Here is a 25,530-nt window from a genome sequence, read left to right as displayed (position 1 = left end):
CCAGTCTAAGCATTCCTTGGTGCAACTTGAGGTCCTTTCCTCTTGTTCTATTTCTTTTTACTTGGGAGAAGAGACCTACTCCCACCTCACTACTACTTTATTTGTTGAGAGTGATATAAGGTCCCCCCTGTACCTCCTTTTGTCCAGGCTAAACAACCACGTGGTTCAAAATATCAAAATTTTCCATTATGGTTCAAAACATAGATTTAGGAGGCAGGAAGGTGGTGTTTCAGCAAGTTCTGTGTTCACTCTGAATGGTCATACTAAACTGCAGATTGCAACCATAAAGAAAAGTATCTTTCATATTTTAAATGCTTTGTATATTGTTAAGTACTGTGCTGCAAAAAGTGTAAAGTATTGAGGTTTTTTCCAACTCATTTTATGTACCTCATCAAAAAAGATGTAATTAGAATATGAACTGAGTCATTATCAGCTCTTAGGGTCTGTTCTTGATGTCTATGTTGATTGTAGGGAAAAAATACATTTCTGAAACTGAAAATTCACTAAAGAAGGGGGAATTATATTTTAAGTTGCTGCAAAAGTTTTTGATGTATATTTGTAGCCAAAAATATTACTGTGAAAGCTTATGCATCAGAACAGCTGGCAAAAATAGAGGAATTTTTTTAGGAATACTTAGTACGGATCTCTTTTCTCGGCAAGTCCCCTTGCAGAAAATTCATTTTTTATTTTGTGCTAGTCCACTGATTCCCATTGATTTGTCACCACTCTTTCAACTGCAGTTATAGATGACTGGTTTTTAAACAGTCTTCTTTTTATAAGAAGGTGATAATGTTATTGAAGACATAAAAACAGTATAAGTCATTACTTTAATTGTAAATTAGAGATTTAGCAATGTAAAGAAATCTTGGTTTTTGCCTTTGCACTTCAATTATTAGATATGGATACCTCTAAGACCCTGCTCATACAGATCTTGCAATTAATTTCAAAAGTCAAAAGAAGAACCTTTGAACAGATCCATTTGCCTTCCCATGAAGCAGCAGACTTTTCAAATGAAACTTACAAATTTCTTGTCAATTGACTTGAAAGGGGAGCTTCTGAGGTAAGTCAATGTTTTGCCCTACAACTTCTTTAGATTCTGATCCTTTCACCAGGGCAAAAGAAGAAATCAAATGTGTCTTTTAATTCAACTTCTAGGGGGAGAAAAAAGAAAAAAGTAATGAAAATTTCAATTATTTTAAGTACTTTGTAAGTGTAAATTAATTTCATGGAAGTTATTAGAGAACCATCAGGAACAATTTTTTTACTTACTACTAAGCTATGGTAGGGCTGAGATCAAAAAGTATGTAAAAAGTTAAAAACTTAAATTATTTTTTTTTCAAAAGACAATTCAAAAGAAACCAAGTTCCAAATATGTATGGGATTAAAAACCCAAGAAATCTGGAACTCAGGAAAAGAAAACACAGATAGGTAATTATTTTCCCAGCTTTGCAGAAAATATATTGTCATTCAAGTAAAAGACACAGGAAATAACTATTGTTTCATTCACATAAAATTAAAACACAGTCTGGACACATTAAATGGAAAGTACCAGTATCTTTTTGCTGAGGAATTGGACTCTGGATCACTGGGTAACATGGGAAGCTCAAAGAATATTTGATTCTTTCACAAAGCTGCACAGGAAGAGAAGGAAATATAATGTACCAAAAGCTATACCAGAAATGGCCTTCATACTTCCAAATATATCTATGAACAACAAACGCAGGCTTTAATTTTTTTTTAATCTATCTATTAATTTTAAATTTTATTCTTCTTTGAAAACAACATTAGATTAAACAAATTTGTTTGTGGATGGACTAAGTTAATCATCAGTTTCTAATGCTGATATAAACTTTTTTTCTGAAATCTGATTTTAAAAAGAACAATTTTGAAAGACTTATACACAGTTGTCAACTGTTCTTTGACTATCATGATAGCAAAATAGTGTTTACTAAATGAATATCAGAGTTGTCTTCCCTCCCTGGGCTATCTTTCAAGGTGCTGCCCATTGCCCCTAATCCACTTGGACTGAAAAAAACTTTGAATATAAAATATTATTGTATATTTTTTCTCCTGTAAAATAATATTTCTAATGAAAAATATTATATATATTGCCTATTCATAAATATTATAATGTTTAAATTAATGTCTTTAAAAATGCATAATAGGAACTTGGACATCTCTAATGCAATCAGAAAGAATTCTCTTGGTAGGCATGTTCTTTTCAATCTTTCTTCTGAAATAAACTCAACATATTGAACACTGCACAACAATTTGCAATCTGGAATGGGCAAAATTGTGGCTGACCTCAGGGGACTTGCAATACAATACAAACTGTCTCCTGGCTGGCAAACTCCATTTAATTTCTCTCCTCTTCCCTAGGAATAAATGTTCCAATACCTCTAACTTGTGACCTTAGGGAGTAACTTACCGGAAAGTCAAAGTTAAAGGAGGTAGTAATTTAAGAGAGCATAGTTACAGCAGCAGATTTGTAGCCCAATGTGATGGGCAAGGAAATGAATTCAGGTGTAATTAGGAAGATGAGATAGAAAATCCACTAGCAGAAGAAAACTGAAAATTACACTTAGAAAAAGATAGATATAGCAATTTAAAAGTTATTGGAAGTCATATTCTCTATTAGCTATTTTGAGCTAGAGCACATTTCTCAATTTCCCTTGGCAAAAATGTTCTTTCTTGTATAAATAATAAATGTTCATTGGAGCACCAACTTGAAACCATTTCATTAAACTCATGTTCAGCATCTGCTTCTTCAACTCACGTTTAACTATCTCCTTAATTTCTGTGATAGGTTGAACATATATTCAAAATTGGAAAAAAATAAAGTATCCATGCCTTTCACTGTTAAGTGTGATTGGAAGCTGTGATAAGCAAAATAATCTATTCCTTATAGAAAAATTCAAATGATTGTTAATTAATATTAGAAAACCAATCCAAACCAAAAAACCAAACCCCTACACCAAAACTAAAAAAGTAGGGGTTATTTTATTTCTGTGTTTTTCAAATGCCTAAGAAAAAAACACTCAAGGATCAGCCTATACCAAAATAGACTGTTCTTAAATGAATTTTACATTTGATTATTTAATAATTTTTTTTGTTTCATTTTCAGTAACTTTTTTTTCTTGCTTTCTTCAAATATTGATGGTAAATTTCCTCAATTTCCAACATGGATAATGACGAATTCACATTAGCAAGATAATTACACATCACAGGAGAGAAGGAAATTAAGTAATCCACCAAGTATTAAGGACAATTTCACAAGAAATGACAGAGGACCTGATTTGCCAGGTGCTCTATTCGTGGTAGAAGATGATTTCAAGAACAATTAAGCTAGTTGGCATCCTCATTACCTTGGGTTAAAGCCTTGCTTGGAGAACTGAGGACACCTCTATCATGGTAAGCACTACTACTTACTTACTATGGTTTCTTTAAATATCATGTAGTCCTTTGTAAAACTGAAAGTCAAAAGTTTGCTTCTTCAAGGCTGTATTCTACATGGTGTTAGCCAACTCGGGGTGTGGTTCAGATGACATTTCTGATGTCCATCCTGAGTGAGAAAAAATGCACCCTACAAGTACTCCAACGACTGCATCACAGCTACAGCAGTGCACATACCTCAGCATGAGCTGGGGGAGGACACCCAGGTTTTTTTCAAGTTATTGGTGAGAACTGGTCCAAATCACAATACGTTGTGTCCCTGTTTCACTGAAAAGGGCAAGACTATTTTCCTCCCTGCCTTGATTTTTCTCTGCTTCTGCAAGGTAATAGGGTGTTTTACTGGTTATTCTGATATCAATGCACATTTCCCCCAAAGTTTGCTTTATTTCATTGCTTTTATACAATCACTCTCTTGCCTGGGTGTTGCTTGGGCCAGCCTATTGAATGTGCCTTATTTGGCCCTTGATGATTTAATCAATCATTATCTCTTCCCTCTGCCTTTGCTGGTCACTTCTTCATATTATTTTTGGATACTACTTTGCAGGTAAAATTGTTTAATTCTTCATGGTGTTTTCAAGTTGCTGAAGTCACTAACCTTCAAATGTTGTTTAAATACATTCATAAGTATGTTTGAGGCCAGTTTCAGCAAGTCCGTTCCAGAATAGAATGTCTATCAGTGGGAAATTCACTCTCTAAGTGATAAGGGCTTGGCTCTCCTCATGACTTGTAGAGGAAATTTCAAAGACAATTAAAAAAAAAATCAGGTTCCCAGCTTAAAGACCACTGAGCTATCCAAAGGTAAATGGGGTGAATCCATGCCCTTACGAATACAGACAGAAAAATCTTGAGATTCTAAAATGCACAAATTCAAAATGTGCGGCCAAGTCACTCTTCTGAGAATTTCAGGCTCCTGTTCTATCTATAAATTATTTTTTTATAGTCAGCTGATTTGGAGTTTCTCATGTCTTTGTATGCATCTGTATTATTCAATCTGAGAAACTTCTCAGTTCCTAGAGTATGTTATACCCACCAGCCATATCATCACTCCCTACCAGAACAAGGATCAGGAAACTAAGAGTTCTTTTTTTCAAGTTAATGATTTCTACTGAAAGTAAACTCAGACTGTCTGATGGAAAGAGCACCATACTACATTTTCCTTTTATAAAATTTTGAGTATCAATGCCTGTCTTTTCCATCCTATCTTTTCTTTTCAAAAGTTACCAATAGGAGTTTCAGTGTGTTTTATATTTTTAGAAGTGAATTTATGTTTTCTGTCTCTAAATACACCTAGAGTGTTCTCATTATTTTCTTTCTTCATTTTTCTATTATTTCTGCAGTCTGAAAAGGATAAAAACTTAAATTCACACCCTTCTTTTCAGAACAGAATTGCATTTAAATTCTATTGTGGATGTAGTCTGCAAACATTTAATACACCAACAGGTGAATGGTTTATACAAAACAGGCCATTTCAAAATGTAAACCATACTGGTACACAACTATATACTAGGAAGAACATTAAAATTATAGTTCAGTACCAGACAAAAATAAATCGTACATACAATTTTCTGCATTCATTGAAAAGATTATAATCAGGAACAATAGATACCTGAGAAAAAAAAAGCAAACAAAACAGTTTCCCATTTCTTTCTAGTAGGTTGTTGAATTGAGATAATAACTTTACAATGTTGCTTTTTTTCTTCAACAGTAAATTAGAATGAATACTTAGAAACTACTGAATATTACATCTTACAAATTATTATACTTTATTAAAAACACATGAAAATTAGTTTAAATGGGGGCTGAGATGAAAAATAGACTAGGCTGTGTTCCTTAAATTTTTTATAATCTCTTGCTAGTCACTGTTTGTTAATCAATATGTTGTTGCCAAGAAAATGAAAAGCAAACAAACAATAGCCATAATTTATGTATGGATCTATTGCATTTGGGCCCAATTGCTGTTGAGCTGCATTGTTTATGTTCTCTATCCTGGCAAGTTTTCCTAAAAAAACTTGTTTTGGAGCAGTTTTCATAGCATATAATTGCATCATTGATGAGACTGGCAAAGAATAAGGGAATATTGTGTTGGCTTATGCCCCAAAGAGTGAGAAGAATTAAAAAAAAAAAAAAAAAAAAAAGCATAGAAGAAACAAAAATCATTGTTATTCACGAGGAAAAAACAAGATGCTCTCTGAATGAGAAGCTAGTCTCCAGGTTCCAAAACTTTATTGTAAAAAAAGGAACAGAAGAAAATGAGTACTCTTGGGAAGAAAAAACAAAACATCCAAAACCCTGAAACAAAACAAATCCTCAAAAACCCTAAATCAAACCAAAACCAGCCACAAAACCACAAAAAAAAAAAAAAAAAAACACCAGAAAAATCCACAAAAGAAACAAAAAACCAGTTTCTTATATTGCAAATAATTTCACTATTTTTCCCCTTGAAACTTTTATTTCTCCTCCAATCCTTCCCTTTGTTTCTCATTCCCATCCACAATAATAGAGCTATAAATCTGCACTGAGACTTATTTAAAAAACTCACATTCTATCTCTTTATATGTCCCTTGGATCACACCTACTTTACCTCCATTCCTTTTAGCCTCCTTTCTTCATCCCATCCCATCTTTCTACTGTTAATCATTTTTTGACCTCAAATACTATTTTCACATTTGCTGTGGCTTCCCCAAACTTAAATAATTGTCTTAATCATCTAACTTCACCACTACTTAATTTCTCCTTGGTCCCATATTTTTCTCTGCTTTAATATTGCTCTAATTGACTTTAGTAAAGATAACTCCTTAGGGTAAATTCAGTTGTGAGCTTTCACCTTTCATTGTTTTCAACCTGTCTTTTTAAGATTATTGACACACTCTTCTGTTCAGGAAGATACTAATTCTTTCAATTTCCCTTTTATCTGTTCAGATATATAAAATCTCCCTTCTGAAAATATCTTTCTGTAGCCCTCCAAAAAACTGCTAAAAAGACAAGCAGCTTCAATACATCGCAAAGTATACTGGATTTTTTCTCTGGTGCTTTGTTAAGTAGAATGTAATTTACGGCATTTTTTGCCAGTGAGTTTTGATCACCTAAAAATCCTATATGAGTATTAAAAAAAGCCTGTCTAGAAAGGATTTTTTTCTATTTCTCATTTTTAACACAATAGCAACACAATTGTGGAAATATTTTCAAGTAAGTAACATCAAGTCATATTAAGCTTTGGTAATAGCACACGTGCAACCTGTTAGTTTTTGAATTAAATATGGATTATATTGCCACAATCTGTAAACCAATTAAACCCATATAGAGAGATTCATAGATATCGTTATTGTCTGCTCTGATATTTGGAAAAAAAAACAACAAAGAAACAAGAAAGGGATTAAAATGTGTTTATTCTCTTTTTGAAAGCCATTCCCTGTGGGAGGGAATAACATTCTCTGAGCTGTTACTCCAGAGTCAATTGTTTATCCTTTTAACAGCCTTTAAAGGAAGCATATTTTTATTATACATTATTATATAATATATATGTTTTTATATATATACCATCTGCCCTTGTTTCCACCTCCTTAAAGCTACCTTTTTTCACTCTGAGTTGGGTCACTTTTATTCTTGATGGAGGACAAGGACCTCCATCTGTGTCTGCCTACACTTAGAGTACAGGAAAGGTTGGTTTCAGTGAAAAATAAATTCTATGTAAATGTGAACTCCTATAATATTCAGTTCAGCACAAAAGGAGTGTGAAAATACTGTGACTGAGGTCATATGCAGGAGCAATATGTGCAACCCAGGGTGGACACAAGATCCCACACCAACGTGCACCCAGACACTGGCACTAATCTCTCCAGCAGTAACACAGTGTGCATGTACACTGCTAGCAGTAAAGTGCCTCACAGCAGACTGAACCACAGCCCTCCCCCTTTTGTCACAGCAGCACTAATGTAGATTTATTTATGTCTCTAATCTAGAATAACTTGTACCCTTAAAGAAGGGAAGAAAGTGTGGAAGCTCAGCCTTCTCAGACAATATTTCTGAGCAATGGGGTGTTTTACTCATGAGCAGCTGGTGTCAAAATACACATCTATAATCTCTGATGCTATTTATAATAGCTAACCTGTGATACCTCACCTTAGTACATGAATTGCTTTGATAAACACTCTGGGAATGTACATGGTGGACTCGGAAGACAACAAAACAATTGCTCTTGATGCTTGTCTCTGATAGTAAAGCATTTGTGGAGAGACCAGAATTTATATCCAGTTAACAAAATTAAATAGTCTCATCAGTTTTAAAGAGAATGTACCTTCTAGTTGATTGTCACAAATACCACAAATGTTGTGGGGTTTATTTTCCTGGTTCGTTTTTTTTTTTTAACTGTTTTTTTAGTCCTCTATTAAATCTTTTTTATTTGAATGAAATAATTGACAACTATTTGAAAGTAACAAGAACGTGCAGCAGTGAAGCATGCCTTTCCAACAGAGAGAAATAATAATTTATCACAGGTAACAGTTCAAAACTAAAGTTTAACCCTGAGTAGCAAAGAAAAAACCTTCGGAAATTTTTTTCTACTACTGGATCTTGGGACCTGTTTGGTTTTTTTCAGTGAAGCTAATACAGCTTGTTCTAAAGTGTTGTACTATTGGGACAAAGCTCATTTTCTCATGTAAAATTTACTAGTATTATGGGCCAGTGGTTATGAGTCTTTAAGGATCTGAAGGTTTGGATATAATGAAAAAATAACTGAAAAAAACTGTGCTACAGAAATGGAAATGTAAAAATCATGCTATATGAAAAACAAGATAATTAAACCAAAGAAGATAAAAAGAACCCCACTCTTTTCATCCTCCCTACAATCACCAAAATATGAATTCAAAATGTATTTGAAAAATGTGAAATATTTTGGCAAATTTCCATAACAGCATCACTAAATTAACAAATAATGTTATCCCATTATGCCTATGCTTCCAAAAATTCGGAAACCCTCAATTTTCTCCTGCTCCTGACTGTCAAATTGGTGACCATGAATGAAGAAAAAAGATGGACTCTGACTGAGATGTGGTCTTTTAAAATTATTTTTCTTTAATATTTGTCCTTTGTTTTTTCCTTTAAGTAAAGAGAAGGAAAGAAGATCCATCAGTCTGTTGAGATCTATTAGTTCCAGAAGGAAACATTCTTACAAATGTTGCACTTGTAACATATATCTGCAGCAAAGAAAAAAATCTCATGTTAGCTATCATGCTGTAATTTTACCAATTAAATTGATAATATATTGGTAAGACAAAGGTTTTAAATTTAAATATTTAAAAAAACCTAAAATTGAGAAAAAATAACACACCATTAAAAACTCTACTAAAAAATAATTCATATGTCAAAATTCAAACAATTATCAATTGTCTTTCTGAATTCTTCATCTTGAGTATTTCCATCCCTTAGTGATCTTGCTTTTTGCTAACATAAATTTTATTGTGAATGCAAATAGGTTTGAACATGATTGCAGGAATTCCTGGTTATATGTGATTATTAGTTGCATAGTATGTGGACTACATTTGTACTATATTTGTACTATTTTCATTTTATTTTTCTTCTTAAGAGCCAATTATTCTAGAAGCTTTTCATATCTCTCAGGACTATTTTGATTACATAAATAAAAGAGAAGCTCATGACCCCTTGTGATAAAGGAATACTTTATTATGGCTGAAGAATTCTGTGATTTTGGCTGCATATTCACAAGTGCTCTAATGACTGAACAGCTGTATATCAACCTCATATGACATTGGAATCTGAATTATTTGGAGAAGCTTTAGGCACAGAAAAACAGTTCTCGTAAGAGACATCAAGGCAATAGACCAGTTTAGTTGTGAGAAAGAACAATGAAAACTGAGAGTTGTGTTTTTTTGCTAGAATGACAATATTTTTGGACAGTGTTAATAAAAGAAAAACATTTCCATAGAATCTTAAATATGTACTTCTGTGCATTATTGCCACAAAGCAAAAGCAATCATTTGATAAAAAGGGTATGTTTTTCCCTTTTTTTTCTGTAAAAGCAAAGAGGCATATGGCATAGTTTATTTCAGAGCAGTGAACATCACTGATGAGTTTGTTGAGTAGAACCTGGTCCATGAATATTGCCAGCATAGCTCATATTTTTCACATCACAAAGTTCTGATTTTGCTTATTACTTGCCAATGTAATAGACTGATAATAAAGTCATAAACGATTTAGTTTTCAGGTTACTTTACTCACAAATTCCATTTTATTGTTATTCACTGACATGAAAGAATATTAAAAAGGAAGATATATTTTTGTTCTTCATTAAGACACAAGAAATCAGACACAAATTGAACTGCTTCTAATGCAGTTTTCCCCTCTGTCTTACTCAACAGACTGCTTTTCAAAATAACCAATTTGCTGTAATAATGAGCAATCATGAGTTACATGAAGTCATACCTTTCTGCCTTTGCAGACAGAAAGATTGGAGAGCTTCATAGCCTCCTTTTCATAGTTGTGTACTATACTTTAAAGTGTTTCCCTACTAAAGTCAGAATTACTTTTCTGTAAATATGTTGTCTTGACAATGCATTGTCCATACTGTATGTTGATACAGGATGAGGTAAGTGCTTTCTTGAATTGTGACTTCTTCAGTTTCGATATCACAGCAGTATCAAATCCCTACAATGAAGTGCTGTAACTTAAACAATCTATGGTGGGTAGAAGGTAGAGTGTGCTTTTTACTGCTTTTTACCAAATATTTTTCAGCCCTGATTTTAAAAAAACAGTGGCTTGTTCCTTTTTTTCTTTTAAATATTGCCAACAGTTACATAATGGTCTTATTTTACCATCAAACAATTTGCACTTTTGACATAATTTTTCTAATATAATTTTCTTTATAATTAAAAGCTTTTTCTAAAGCAATAGTTCTGGGATGAGTAAATAGTACTGCATAACTTTCTTTTGACTCTTCTCTCTTGACTGTATTGCAAAAAGAAATCGTAGCTGTAAGAAGTGCCATCTTTTTAGTCTATTCATCTTATGACATACAAAAAAGGGCATTTTTCCTCTCTGTTTCATTAATCTTTATGTTCTGACATAATTGTTAAGGTTAAAAAATAATTAGTTATTGTATTAATTTTTCTATAGCTAGTTAAATAATTTGAAATGTATTAGTATGTTTGACAGTATATCTACAATAATGCTAACCATTTTATGAAAAATCTTATAATTTAAATACTTCATTTAGTGACAAATTTAAATAAATAAAGTCAAATTACAAAAGAGAATTTCAGTTTCTAAAGGCTACTGAAGCTTTTTATGGATTTACAAATTGAGTGATTTGAACCGGCAATTTTGTGGAATTATTATTTTCACTGTGTGACAATAATGTATATAGTTACAAGCTTAAGGTTTTGTGGAAACTTCTTTTTTTTTACTAAAAATGCCCAGAAATAGTGCCATATTACCTAACAAAAATACCCAAACCAAACAAAAAAACAAACCCAAAACCCTACAAATATTGCTGTGCTAAATCAAAAATTAAACAACCCCCCACTGGTACAGTATAAGCATAGCAGAGCACTTTAAGTACTCCCTCCCTAGGAGTCTCAAATTTCTGTCTGTCAAAACCTAGGAGTTTTGCCTTCATTATAAAGCAACTTAGTACATGGGTCTCATACGGCACACAGCAGGTTATCTTGGATGTTAGACAAGACAGCTTTTCATCCATGCATTAAGAGTGCAGCAATAATCATCCCAGGGGGATGGACACAAAGGAGACTCAGCCAAGCCAGTTTGTATACATTTGACTCTTTGACATTCCACTCAATTCAATCTGACAAGAAAAATATTTAGGAACTGAAGAACGACTCTTTTTCTGCAGAGGAATGGTGTTAATAAAGGAATAAACAACAGAAAAATGCTTATAGAATGGTGCTGTCATCCATGTATTATGCTAACGTAATACATCTTCATTGCAAAGCTGGGGAAAAAAATGAATCACACACAAAATTTGGGTTAGCATGTGACTCTTGTATTACATCTGCATTGAGAGTAGGAGCAGAGCTCCATAATGAACTCATGATTGCTGAATTTTTCTCCATAACATAAGAAGATCTAAGATAAAACCATAAAAAGAGAAGCACAAGGAGAGATTGGCTGAGATGGTCTTGAGAGGCCTTTCCCAACCTTAATCACTTAAATCCTTGTCTAAATTTTAAGGGGTATTGCCAGAAATAACATAAGTGCCTCAGAAGATATAATATTATCTTTAAAATGAGAGATATTAAAATTATCTCTCTTCTCATAATTTCTAATTTTAGCAGTTGTAGAAGTGTGACAAGTCACAATCCTAATAACATATGGATAAAACTAATTTAGAACAGAATGCAAGTGCCGGAATGAAGTAAGTGCCTGTAATACATAAAAGTGATAAATAACAGTATAACTCATCTTATGGGAAGAGAAGGGTCTAGTTAAGTGTTCCAGACCATTTCATCACACAGCAAGAAATGCACTTGTATAAATTCCCTTTGAAGAAACCCAGATGGAAATTAGACTGCATACTGAAAGGCAGGTTAGGAAGAATTTGAAAATGTCTAAAAAGGATAAAACAAAAAAGAACAAAAAAACCTCACACAATTTTTACTATGGATGTTTATATATTTGTGCATATTGCCTTGCTTTACAATGGAATAGGCAATCACCTCATAGATCTCTTATAGTTATAAGATCTCCTTATGTTTAGAAGGGAAGGAATACCTTAAAAATTGTTCCTGTGAGCCAGAAGAACAATAATTTAAATTGTTTTATATTTTAAAGCATTATTTTTTGCCTAGAGAGGAATTTTTACTTGCAAAAGTTCTTGCACTGGGATACTCAAAGAGCATGACATTTGTTTTGAACGTTTCAGGAAGAAAAATAGCCTGAAGTTTGGCAATTTTGCTCCTAATCTAAGGCAGCAATAAAGAGTTTGCTCTACAAGTGTTGTGGAGTATTTCTGCTTCTCACTTTGCTATTTCTTTGGCCATCTTCCTTTCCAAGATATCTTCTTTCAACCTATAGCCTGAAAAATAAATCAGATTTTCACTATGATCCCATTTCTACTTGGAACAGTAGAAATGGGATTTCTACAGTAGATCCAATTGGCTTTTCAAGTAAAAAATGGTCTAGAAAACAGTTTTTCAGCTATAGGGTCTGGAAATGACAGCTTTAATAGCTCTTTTAAAGTTGTCATGTGGAGCCAACTGCTTGTTTAACAGTATTACCATTTTGAATTTTAAAACTTATGTATTGCCATATTGAGTTACCAATTTTAAGAACTCCTGCTTAATATTTTCTTATACAGAAATACACTTTTTTTTTCAATTTCATATACTGTATACTATACCCTAAGAAAGTTTCTGCAGACAGTTCTAAGGAAGATTGTTCAAAAATCTGCCAAAAATCCAGTTGAAGTTAGGTAAAGAAAATAAACTGCATGAAGATACACACAATATTTGGGGGAACTGGGGGTGGTGCTTTTTTTGTCATTTTCTTCTCAAAAAAACCCTAACAACAACTAAAACACTATTTGAAAAAATGGTCTTAATTTGTAACTTTGCATATGAATGAGAGAAGGATTATTTAGTAAGAAATCCAAGAATCATGGAAGATAGTCTGGAATAGCACATCATGCAGTTAAACAGAAAACTGTGAAATTAAAATTCAGCATTGATTAGTGATGGTAATAGAATTTCTATGTGGAAATCTATGCATGTCATATCTCTTCCCATTTGAATATCAATTTCCATTTTACTATATATCTCAGCTTTTTATAATCTCTCCTCTATATGTATTGATAGAATTTCATGTGAAATAAGTGCAAAAGTTTTTTGTTTTTTTTTTTTTTTTTTTTTTTTTGTTCCAGTTGTCCAGACTGGAGTTATTTATATTGTTTAAAAAGAAAAGGAAAAGTCAATTTTTAAAAATTATTATCCCACTCTTAAAATTTTTTATACAGATTCTCTCTATAATCAGGCTTCAAACAATTCTTATACAACTGCCACTAGAAAGTGTTACCTTCCAAAGGTTTTTTTCCCTCTCAATTATGATTTCATTATGTTGATAAAAGTATGCAAACACATTACTTTATATATATATATATATATATATATATATATATATATATATATATATATAAACACACATTTATATAAGCTTCTCATACTATCAGATACAGCATTTAAATGAATCACATATACTTATTAGTATGTGTATTACATTTACAAAATTAAAGTGATAGCTGTATAATCACAGTGCATTTATTAAGTTTTTAAAATAAACATTTTATGATTAAATAAATTAGTATCCATTATTGAACTGTGTAAGTTAAACATTTGCTACAAAATTAGCAGACAATTATGTATTATAAAATGCTATGTGACTAAGAAGATGTTATACTTAAGCTTCATTAAATCCCAAATCAAATAATAAATACAGAGAGGAAAGATTGGAGTGAACAAGGTGAAATGCTTTAATTGTGTACATTTGCCTAACTCGTTTTATACTAGTGTTCCTGACCACAAAATCCAGCTCTTTCTTATGACTTAAAATTCATAAGAAATCATTGCAAATAAGGAAATCACAAAACTGGCTATCCATGTGATTGTAGCTTAAACCCAGAACTGTATCTTGCAAAATTATGACGTTTATAAACCTGGTTTCAGTCTGGAATAGAATTAAAACCTTTTATAAAAAATTAATAACAGATAAACTGTAAAATAAGTTATTTAAGTATTTTCACTTACATGTACAATTTGATGCAACAAAATATCGTTTATAATATTTTTTAAAATGAATATTGGCTTCAAGTTTCAGCCTTGTATTAATTAGTCCATTAGGTGAGTAGAAAGCCATCTATTGCCCTTAATGGAGGTGATCCTTATATAATGATCTTATTCCTGCACATTTATTTGAAGTCCATATCCTCACAGCTTACTCTAAAATTCAGTGCTCTGAAGTAATGAATCATCAGAGTGATGATGATCTTTGCGGAAAAGGCTTCCAGGACATACAGGTCTGTGGTGATTTAGACTGGCTTTTTTAAAGAGAAGAGAGTCGGTCTACAGTCTTCAGGAGATGACATACCCTAGAGATTTTTTTATTCTCTTAGGGACTTTTCAAGGGTTTGGTGTTCTTTCAGAGAAAACAAAAAACCAAAAACATAAACCAACTACTTCCGTCCTTCTCTTTATATACTCCTCTTACCCTGGATAGAAATTCTTTATGTCCTACTCTCAGTGACTATACTCAGTCGTCTTCTCTTATCAAGCCTCAGTTCTTGCTTACTTGAAGCTACTTGGTATGCTCAGGAGGTTGCAAGTTGCCTTACAAAGTACTATCAGTACCTTAAATTCGTGATCTGTAGTCAGAAGAAGCTGTTCAGGGGATTTTACAGATATTTCTAGCTTCCTAGAAATAACTAAAATAACTAAAATAACTCCAAGTCCCAATAGCACATGCTAAAAAATGTTTTACTTCTCCCCATTGTCTAGGTGTGAAGAAGAGATAAATGAGAATTCAATGAAAATCTCCTTGAGTTCACGCTAAATAATATCTTAGGAAAAAGTACAATTGTTTTTTTCTTCATGCACTACCCAAAGTATTTGTTCTAGCAACTTTTAAGTATCCTCTCCATGATATCTCCAGAAAAATAAACACAGTGTGTCTCTCTCTGCCTATTGAAAAAACTATTGAAAATAGTTCTAGACCTGAATATGTAGAGAAATAAGGGAAAAAAATTGCCAATTTTTTTTCCTCAACACCTGTTTATGCTTTTCTATCTTGGGCTTTCCTAGGATCCAGTTCTATTTCTCTGTCTGCTCTGGGGTGCCCTGACCCCCAGGGGAGCACTGACTTTGACCCTCATTCATGGAGAAAGTTTCCTAGACTTCAAGATAGACTAGAACTCACAAAAGTGTGAAATAGCTTATAGAGAGTAGTGTAGGTGTATTACTTGGTGAGAAATTTAGGTTTTGGGATTTTTAGTATGTTGTGGATGGAAGCAAGACGGAGGGCACAGGGTATCGTCCTGGGTTTCTTCTTCATCCTTCTTCCTTCTTCTTTTTGGGTTTGGGTGGCATTTTGTATTTGGGCAGAAAACTCCACATTGCAGGCTCTGTGGGATCAGCTCTTGGGTTAAAAGGGAAAATTATCCAGGTGGCAGTTCTTAATTGGGTAGTTTAGTCTTAAAAGACCTTGGAACAAGAGATTGTTGGTCATTTTGTGCCTTCTAATGGAAAGCTGCCGAACTCACAGTAGTGAGACTGTTTTACTGATAAGAAATAATAAACACCAGAATCTGAACATGAACTATTGTCTCAAGTGCCTTCAATCCAGACACAGAGAAACCCATAGGGTACCTAATCCTTTGCTCTGGGAAAGCAGATTTTCTTTTCCAAGTTCCCATTTTCATGTTTTTCAAAAGCAGTAAAAATGTTCCAAATAGAAGGAAAGTATTTTGGGTATATTTAAAAGTGGCTTGCTTCAGTTCTGAAAGAATTTCTCCTTTTTTTTAAATGAAAGAAAAAAGTTTGATTTTACCCCAGATAAATGTTTTTATCAGAGTTTAATTTAGATTTTTTTGGTTTAGTTTTTGTTATTTCCCAATTAATATTTTAAAATATAGTTAATTTACATGTTAATTTGACATCTTTGAAAATTCTTAGAGGGCAAATTATTCATTCATTTGTATCAGTGGAAGAAATTCAAGCCCTGTGTCTGCAGATATGATATACATCAGCTGTGAGAAAGAATCAATATTTTTTTACTCTTTCCCATCATCTAGTTCTCTCTCTCTCGCTCTTCTCTTCTCTTGTCTTCTCTTCTCTCTCTTCTCTTCTCTTCTATCTTCTCATTCTCTTTCTCTTCTCTTCTCTCTTCTCTTCTCTTCTCTGTCTCTCTCTCTCTCTTCGCTTCCTCTTTTTTGAACAAGTTGCATGTCCACTGAGAACAAAATTATCTGAAGAGAAATTCTCCTTCTATATCTTCCTTTGAATTTGTTGGATGCCACTCTGAAAGAGTCAAGAGTTCAAGATTTAATGTTCTAATAAAAGTATGCATGCTGAAGTGAGACCTCGGAAAGGATACTGCATCATCAGTAAAGTGAATCCACCAGACATCCTATACATTATAGTGAACAATTTCATATCTCATCTTCCTACAGCACTCAAAGTGAAATGAAGCTGAATAGAACAAATCTCGATTTTTCACATTTGCTGTTATTAAAGAATGGAACAAAGTAGTGCCGAGGGGAATAAGAGAATAAAGGTATGGCTATTCAGTTGTGAAGAAAGTAAATTAATAATACTAACCTCATTTCTTTTGTACATGATTTCAATTGATGCCCTGGAGAACAATTCCTTTGTAGGAAAAAAGGGTGGGGAATGGACAATGGAAGCTATTGCTGTATCTTGCCTCAGTGCTATTGACAAATTGTATGTCAGTATCAGATTATAGGACATCATATTTTTTATTTGAGCTACACGTTCATGTATCTTCAGCTAAGTCCTTCTGATATTTCTTTTCCTCATAACTTTTCCATAATATTTGATGGAAACTTTTGCAGTTTGTATTGTGAAACAAGGCTTAAACCCTGGAAGTGAGGCAATGTTCATGATGTAACAAAAACCGTGTAAGGCAGACTGTTTTTTTTAAATAGTGTTCATAATACATGATATTTCAGATTCACATGAAATATTAAGTCCTTCTTCATTTTTTCTGGGCATATGCTAACACAACTGTACTTCAAAAAACCCTTATGTATTTTGATAAACTGAACTGTCTGAGGATGGTCTTCCACAAATTTCCTTCCTCATTAAAGTTACCAAGAGATGCCTGGACAAATATTTTGCATTTTTCCTTCCTGAATCTTAATTTTTATGGGGTAGGTTTTTACTAGATATTTAGAACTTGATGCAGGCATTTGGAATTGATTAAGATCTGAGTTACCTTAGAAGCCTTTCTTGGAAAAAAGAAAGAAAAGAAAAGAAGAAAAGAAAAAAGAAAAGAAAGAAAGAAAGAAAGAAAAGAAAAGAAAAGAAAGAAAAGAAAGAAGAAAGAAAAGAAAGAAAAAAAGAAAGAAAAAGAAAAGAAAAAGAAAAGAAAAGAAAAGAAAGAAAAGAAAAGAAAAAAGAAAAGAAATAAAGCATCCTCAACAGTGAAAATACCACAATGACCACAATGATAGTGAATTGAAGGGTTGATTTCAACCATCTAAAAGAGAGAAAAACAAAAGAAAGCAAACTTTGTATGCATGAGAATAAAATGGTTCAGACTAATTTTTTCTATACAGATATGCAAAATTTCTATACAGATATCCAGCAAAAATAACCATCCTAATTTTTGGCAAAAGTAGAAGGCTAACAACTGAGCATTACTGAGGATACATCTTCATATAGACCAAGGATATAAACAAAAAGTAGCTTGAGAGAATATATGAAGTTCATATAATCAGAAAATATTAAGTCTGTATTATCTAGCCTGATTTTCAGCCAAGGCCTCAAGCCTGAATCACAACCAGACACAACAGGAAAGGAAATATGCTTTACCCTTTTTCCACTGATATAGAAGAACCATAATATTCAAAGGCCATTACTGTACTGAAAAAAATGCAGTCTTTACATAATAATGGCAGTCTTTTATTTTTCCCTTTTGTCTACAGAAAAGGTACATCTTTTCTAACAGAAAACCTTTATCTATGTGCAGTGGACAATATCATAAGTATTTTATATAACTCTTCAGGGCCAAGAGGTTCAAAAGTATTGTTCAATATATTTGCCTCTATTTTGTCTGTAAGATTGTTCTTTCTACCTTTACTTTAAAAATTATTATGAATAATGCAATGTAATTAGACAATTTTGTACTCGTCCTTTTTTCCTTCATTAATCTGTAGATTCACTTTTGTTGTTTGCGTTTCCTCGGCTCAACAAATATTCTTCCTTGTTAAACATGAACAATAGAGAGACCCAAAGAGAAAGCAAATTCATTTGAGACACTTCTATAATTTATCTTTGGAATTTTCCACTATAATCTGAATTTCAAACAGCCATCTTTCAATTACTATGAACTCATTATAATACAAAAATATTTTCTCCCAGATTTGACCTCAGCCACACTGGTTAATTTACTTCAGCCTTACATTAGTTGTCTGTCATTAGCTAAGTGGATGCATGACACAAATTAATGCTCAGGGAAAAAAACCCAAAAAAACAATGTAAGAGGAAAAACACTTGAATGAATTAAACGGATAGCTTTATATACATTTCTAACTGCTATGTATTGGGAAGGAAACTAATCAGGAAGCTGTTGGGTGATATTTAAAACACAAAAAAATTGAAGAAATGATGCAATAATAATTCATATTACTAACTAAAGAAGCATAAAAGATGTTCCAAACTGTATTACTTAAATAAAAAGGTATTACTTAAACAAAAAGATAAAAGCCTCAGCTCTGCAGCACACTGGATTAAAATAAAACCTCCTTATGAAATTACCATGAAATTGAGTTGAAGCACATGCAGAACTAAACAGGCTGCTTGGAAATCATTCAGCTACAAAACTCTTCTTTTTTTCAGGCCTCCTGAAATCTCAGCTGATTTCAAGGTAACTAGTTTCAATTATTTGCTCTGCTGTTTAAGCAAACCATGTTGAAGTCTGCAATGGTTTATATCTATAAGAGTTACTGTTGACTGGTGAAACATGGGTTATCAACATTTCTCATGGTAAAAAGGAAAGAAGGAGAATCTAGACTAACTGAAGAAAAATCCTAAAAGAAGAAAATAAACTCAGAAAAGGTATACTGACAGTGTTGAAATAACGCAGTCAAATGGATGTAGCCTTCACATAAACTAATACCATTAAAATGTTCTTAACATGTTTTAAGTCTGACTTTCTTAAGACAGGTTATATAGAGTCTGTTTTTACTTTTATCTCTGTCCAAAGTAAAACCACAACAGGGGACTGTAACCAAAACAATAGCTACCTCAGACATTCTTTCTCCTGAATCATAACTATACACATAACTATACATGTACATTTAGCTTATAATCCAATATTATTAGGGAGTCCACAATGGAAGCGGGTGAATCATGATTCCTGGAAGTGTTGAAGAAATGACTCAACATATCACAGGGCTATGGTTTAGACGGCATAGCGGCATTCAGTTAAATGTTAGATTTGATGATCTTGGAGGTCCTTTCTACCCACAATGTTACAATGATTCTGTGATCCTCCTGGTTAGGTTTTATGACCTACATTTACTTTTGGAAAGCAGGTAATGACATGGAAGAGCAAAAATTTTCTATAGTCAATATGCAGTTCAGATTTACAGTATGTAAGGGACATATACATAATGTAATTGAACCACTACATATGCTGAAACATGATGTATATTACTAAAATGTAAGCTATTGTCCAGCTTCAACATATATTGCACATCCTTAGCATCTCATCTTGACAACTCGGGTCACATGAAAAAGTTCAAACAAAAATGAACTTGGATCACATGAAAAAGTTCAAACAAAAATATGTAAATATCTCCTTATTCTCTGTAGTGTTCTGTCACTATTTCTTCAGCCTTTGATGAGGCATGAGGCTCACTTCTTTCACGGTTCTGCATTTCAGAAATGAATGCCAGCTGGACCCACTCTGATCATATCAAGAAGTACTTTGGAATCTGTATTTGGGACTTTCTTCTGCATTTACTGTTATCAGTGAGCTGCAGGAGTTCCATTTGGATAAGATATGTACAGTACTACTGAAAAGATATGCTAATACAACTCACAATTCAAATGGAAAACCTGTGGTGGGGGAGGGAGGATTGGGGTAAGAAGAAATGCTTTTAGAAAATCAGTATAAAGCAGTGAGGGAACTGAACAGATCAAAGGCTATTTTCTGGTAGTGGGAGGCCTAGGTGAATAGAGGTGGAAGCCCTACAGGCCTTTCATAAAGCAATTAAGTTTGATATTTTCATAGGGGAAAAGATCACCTTTTATATGGTTTTTACACCCAAATATCTGCTGTAGGCTCTGTGGGAACCATTAGAGAGAAAGAAAGAACAGGAAGTTGAAGTCTTTGAAAATAACCTTTTGGCAGAATACACTGAATATTCTAACTGTTCTATACTCCTTGGGTGAAATTCTGGCTTTATTGTTATAGTGATAGAAGGGATCATTGACTATTGTAAAGCTGAGATTTTCTGCCAGAAAAAAACTTAGGAAAACTCTGAATTTCTCCCTGAAGACAAATACAACACTCTTACTTTGAACTTTTTTCTTCCATGTAAATTATTTCTCTAACATTACTGAAAACCTTATCCATTAATAGTCACCTTTGTCAGCAAACATAAGTTTCACACTTCTCAGGGATGTCCCAGGAGAAATTTCTCTATTTTTTTTTCAGATAGAAAAATTTCAGGAGGGAAGGTTAGAAACGATCTTATTCAACACCATAACAGGAGTCTTCAACTGGTGTCTTCTCTTCGTTCTTCTCTAAATAGTCCATATTAGTTTCTTCAAATTTTCTGCCTATACTTAAAATGACATTAAAAAGGACAAAACCTGGACTACAGTTCCAAACACCTCAGTCTTTCGAGTTGAAATGTTGAGAGTTAAGTGTAGAATTTATCTATAAATGCTATTCTATTTCTTCCTCTATTTTTTTCTTCTGTCACTAACTGTTCTAATTACATTTGCAAAGTTATCAGTTGTCTCCTAGTGTTTATTTTTATTTTTTTCTTGGCATGTAATCCTTCAAGACATTGTTGCAACAGATGCTGAGCACCTCCTGAGGACAATCAATTAATTCCCTCTTGAAGGGAATAGGAAGTCAACATCCGGTGAACTTCCTATGAACTTTACTCCTAATAAAGATAAACTCACAGAAAGCAGTCAGCCCAGAGATGGATCAAGCCACTGCTTATGTGCTTGGAATTTCTTGCCCCATGATTTTGGTGAGGCATCTTGTACTTGCCTGATAACATACTCCAAAGGAAATCTACTAATGGCTCTGATATTGGCTTTGGATAGGAAGGCCTTTTCTTGTGTTAAGCTCAAAGAACACAGACCTTAGGGTTGCAGTGTCAGAAAAAAAAAAAGCAGGATGCATCTTCTCAGCTTCCACCTGTCAGACACACACTTCTGAAATATTTATGGGCTTCATTGTTCTGTCAAGTAGAAGGCATTCTTGTTAACATTTGGATATAATCTAGGGCATATTTCATAAGTGCAACTGTTAAATATTTATAACTAACACTCATTACTTAAAAAGCACTTCACATATACATCTTTAATTATTGATAAAGAAAGTTTGGACAGGCCTTGTTTTTATTGCCCTGCACTTCTGGAAATTAACTTTTCATGTATTTCTGTATTAATGTCCTAAGGGTCTTTTTTTTAATACGTGAACATTGAATGCCTCTGTTCTTTTAAACCATCATGTGCAAGACTACTGCTAGAGACTATGTAACTAGATAAAACCTGATGGAGTTGAAGATGTTCCTCCTCATTACAGTGGACTTGAACCTGATGACCTTTAAAGACCCCTTTCAACCTGAACTGTTCTATGATTCTGTGAAATTTAAAGATCTGAGAAGATCTCCATATTTATACTCTTTTGCTGCCAGAATAGACACCTAATTTATTTCCACTTCTGTGCTTCAGAGATGCCACACTGCAAACACTTAGGTACAGATATTTATAGTCCCTTTCATTTTGAAAGCCATCTAATTTGGTAGTAAGTCTCACGTAAAGTTCATTACAAGTATAAAATGAAAAAAATTTGAGTCTCTCTGATGTATATTTCCTTTTTTCAATCATGTGTTAGAAAGTTACACAGATTGAGGTATTGCTTCAAATCTCAAATATCAGCAGAAAAAATTATGCTTACTGAATTCATCATTTAATCATTGCTGGAAATATATATCTATATTTAGCTGACTGTTAAACATTTGCAAATAATACCTCTGTTTAGTTAAATTTCATTTGAAAATTATAGTTTAATCTGTTTTCTCCATGTTAGGCTTTCAGGTAGAAAAATCAATGGGAAAATTACTTCAACTTCAGGTGTGAAACTTTGCTATAAAACGGTATCAAAATTTATTTTAAGCAAGCTACTGCAAAGAGTCATCTGAATTGTTAGGTAAAAAAACCTTAGATTTCTCATTTTAAATTGTCTGATTTTACAGAGAAACTTCTATGTCAGGCTATATTACTTTTTTCCAAAGTACAAAAGCAGAAAATATCCTGGTGTGAACAGCTGTTTATTTTTTTTATTTTCTTGTCTTTTGCACCTTTTTCATAATCCCTTTTACTTTTCTGATGTAAGATACTTCCCAGTGTTTTTTACAATTAGATACATTAATATTACAGCATATATTTTGCAAAGATGAATATCTTTAATTACATTAGCATTATACTGACAAGCCAGGAAATAGAAGTCACTGATTAAAGCACTGGCATACAAAAAACCTAACAGAAGGTAACGGAAGCATTACAATTTTTTAAATGGAGATTAAATTAAAAAAAAAAAGGGTGAACATTCAGAAGTTGCTTATCTGAAAGCCTGAAGTGAAGAAAATAAAGCCCTGACTTTGCACCACTTCTTGCTAACATCATCTTCAGATCTTTGGTAACTTTTTTAGCTGAGCTGTTATCTGCTCTAAAGAGGCAGAGATGTACAGAGATACACAGGATAACCCATAAAGTAGTTTAGGTATCAAAAGCATCTTACCTGCAGAAGCAGCAACCGTAATGTTGACTAATTTGCCATACTTTTCAGTGCATTATCAAACTAGATTGTTCCAAATACACAAGATTGTTTTCTTTGCAGCCAACGCTCATCTGTTTGCCCTGCATTGTAGCACAGATACAGAGATATGAACACACATTCTTAACAACTTTAGCTGAGGTCTGAAGTTTCACTTGCATTTTGGTTAGGGTTCAATAAGCCCACAGGTATGTTATAACCAATGAATACCAAAATGCGTATGGCAAATAGTAGTGCGTAGTGGCAAATTTTAACATCAAGACCTCTAAACCTTGCATTTACAATTCTAAGGTTTCTTTCTAAAATTCTTTCTTGTCTTAAAAGCTTCAAAATGGAACAAACCAATGTTGTATAGACTTACATGGTATATTTCTAAAAAATTACTCCACTGTGAAGTAATGTAGGCTTCTGAAAGGAAAGATATCTTGAAGAACAATCTGCAGTAGCCTAGGAGAAGGTAGTGGTACAATTCCTGGTGCTTTAGTGAGCTTGTCTGCCATTGCCTCAGATGGCTGCATAGTGCTGCATATGTTTGACAGACCACATAGGCATACGTGTGCAGGAGATAACTGGGGAACTCAATTCTTTTTCAGTAAAAAAGCGTCAAAATTCCTGGATGGAAAAAAACCCAGAAGCATTTTCCGCATCATGTTAGAAATAACAGTTTCTCAAAAATTCCTGCTCTGGATTTCTTTGGAATCACAGAATTCTGTCTTGCTTTAGGAAGACACAATAATTTTGATTAGTGCCTTTGAGCAATGATCTTTTGAAAGCTGGACATTCAGAGCTACAAAACGAACTGATTTGTAGGCTTAGTCAGGAAGCCAGATTAAGTAATGAAAATTTGGGCCATTCAGCCTTTCTGTTTACTCTCATACATTTCCCTGTCATTCAGTTTCATTCCTGACTGTTTGCCTTGTCACTATGACTTGCCTATTCCCATAGCTGGTTTTATTTGAAAAAGGTGGTTTTATTTGAAAATATACACAGCTTTTATACCACTCTGGAAGTATATTCTATATGACAAAATCATTCTTGCAGAAAATTCCTCACCACTTCTAGCAATTAATACAAAGTACAGGCAGCCACACCTAAACTATGCTGTGACTGGAAGGTTCTGAAACATCTTTACCTGGCATCTCACTTGGCTCCCCTCTTTGTCAGGACTACAGAGAAAAGAGAGGACTAAAGGTTATAGCACTTGCATTATGGCATCATTTCTCACAATGTGTTTATGGGGCAGGAGGGAAGAAAACAGCACAATGTTTGCAAATGGCTCCTTCCCTTTTCTGTATGAGGCTTTTTCATCAATCATTGTGATCTGAAATAGTAAAAAAATGAATTTTTAAAATTTTCTTCCTTTGCTATTTCATTCATCATATATATGCTGCTAATACCATTAATTTGTTCTCTTTTAAATTAACTATGAATCAATAACTTCAAGCTGTTTTTTTCTCTTTTTTAAAAGAAAATTGCCTCTGTTTACAACTCGGGGATTCACTATATAAATTATGGTGTCATAAGGTCAGAACAACATATCCTGTCACTAACTTCATTGAAGGCTATTGACAAGGAGACTGAAATAAAGGAAAAAATGAAATGCAAGGAAAATCCAAACTAGGTGAAATTACATTTTGGCTGTATCTCAGTCAATTACAAAGATAAACTCAAATGTCCCAACCTGTTTGTTATTTCATTTTCAAAAAAAAGTGCCTAACTATTTTTATGAGTAGATTTTGAAAACCACAGCTGAGTTTTTAATCCTGTTTCTTGAATGACCTTTTTAGGTACATTTTTTTCTTGATTTCAACACCATTCCATTTATTGTTGCACACAGAAAGTTCAGCTCCAGTCATTGGTCCAAACTCTACCAGTAAACTTTGGTTTTGAAGATTGATGTTGATAGAAACTATGTTATTCTTCTCTCACCAGAGAACATACATACAAGGCTGATGACTGCAATGAACACTAGTTGACCTAAACTGAGTAGGTAGCAGTTAAATCAATTACCATTTGAATTTGTGAGGGAAAAAAAAAAAGAAGAAAAGAAAGGATAATGGACCCACATTACCAGCACTCAACAGACTGTCCTACTGACCTTTACTTTCAACTCAAAAATATCTACACTGTCAATATTTCAAATTCTACATGAATCTGAAAAGGCTAAAAACAGTAACTATGTGAAGTCTGAAAATGTAATTTGGTTTTAGGCACATAACAGGACTTCAGTCCTCCTGTTAATCTGTAGCATCAGAAACAAGCAACACGAATAAAAGCAAAGGAATGAAAAAT

Source organism: Serinus canaria, chromosome 1, assembly GCF_022539315.1.
Source record: "Serinus canaria isolate serCan28SL12 chromosome 1, serCan2020, whole genome shotgun sequence".
NCBI lineage: Eukaryota > Metazoa > Chordata > Aves > Passeriformes > Fringillidae > Serinus > Serinus canaria.
This window is presented reverse-complemented; position numbering follows the sequence as displayed.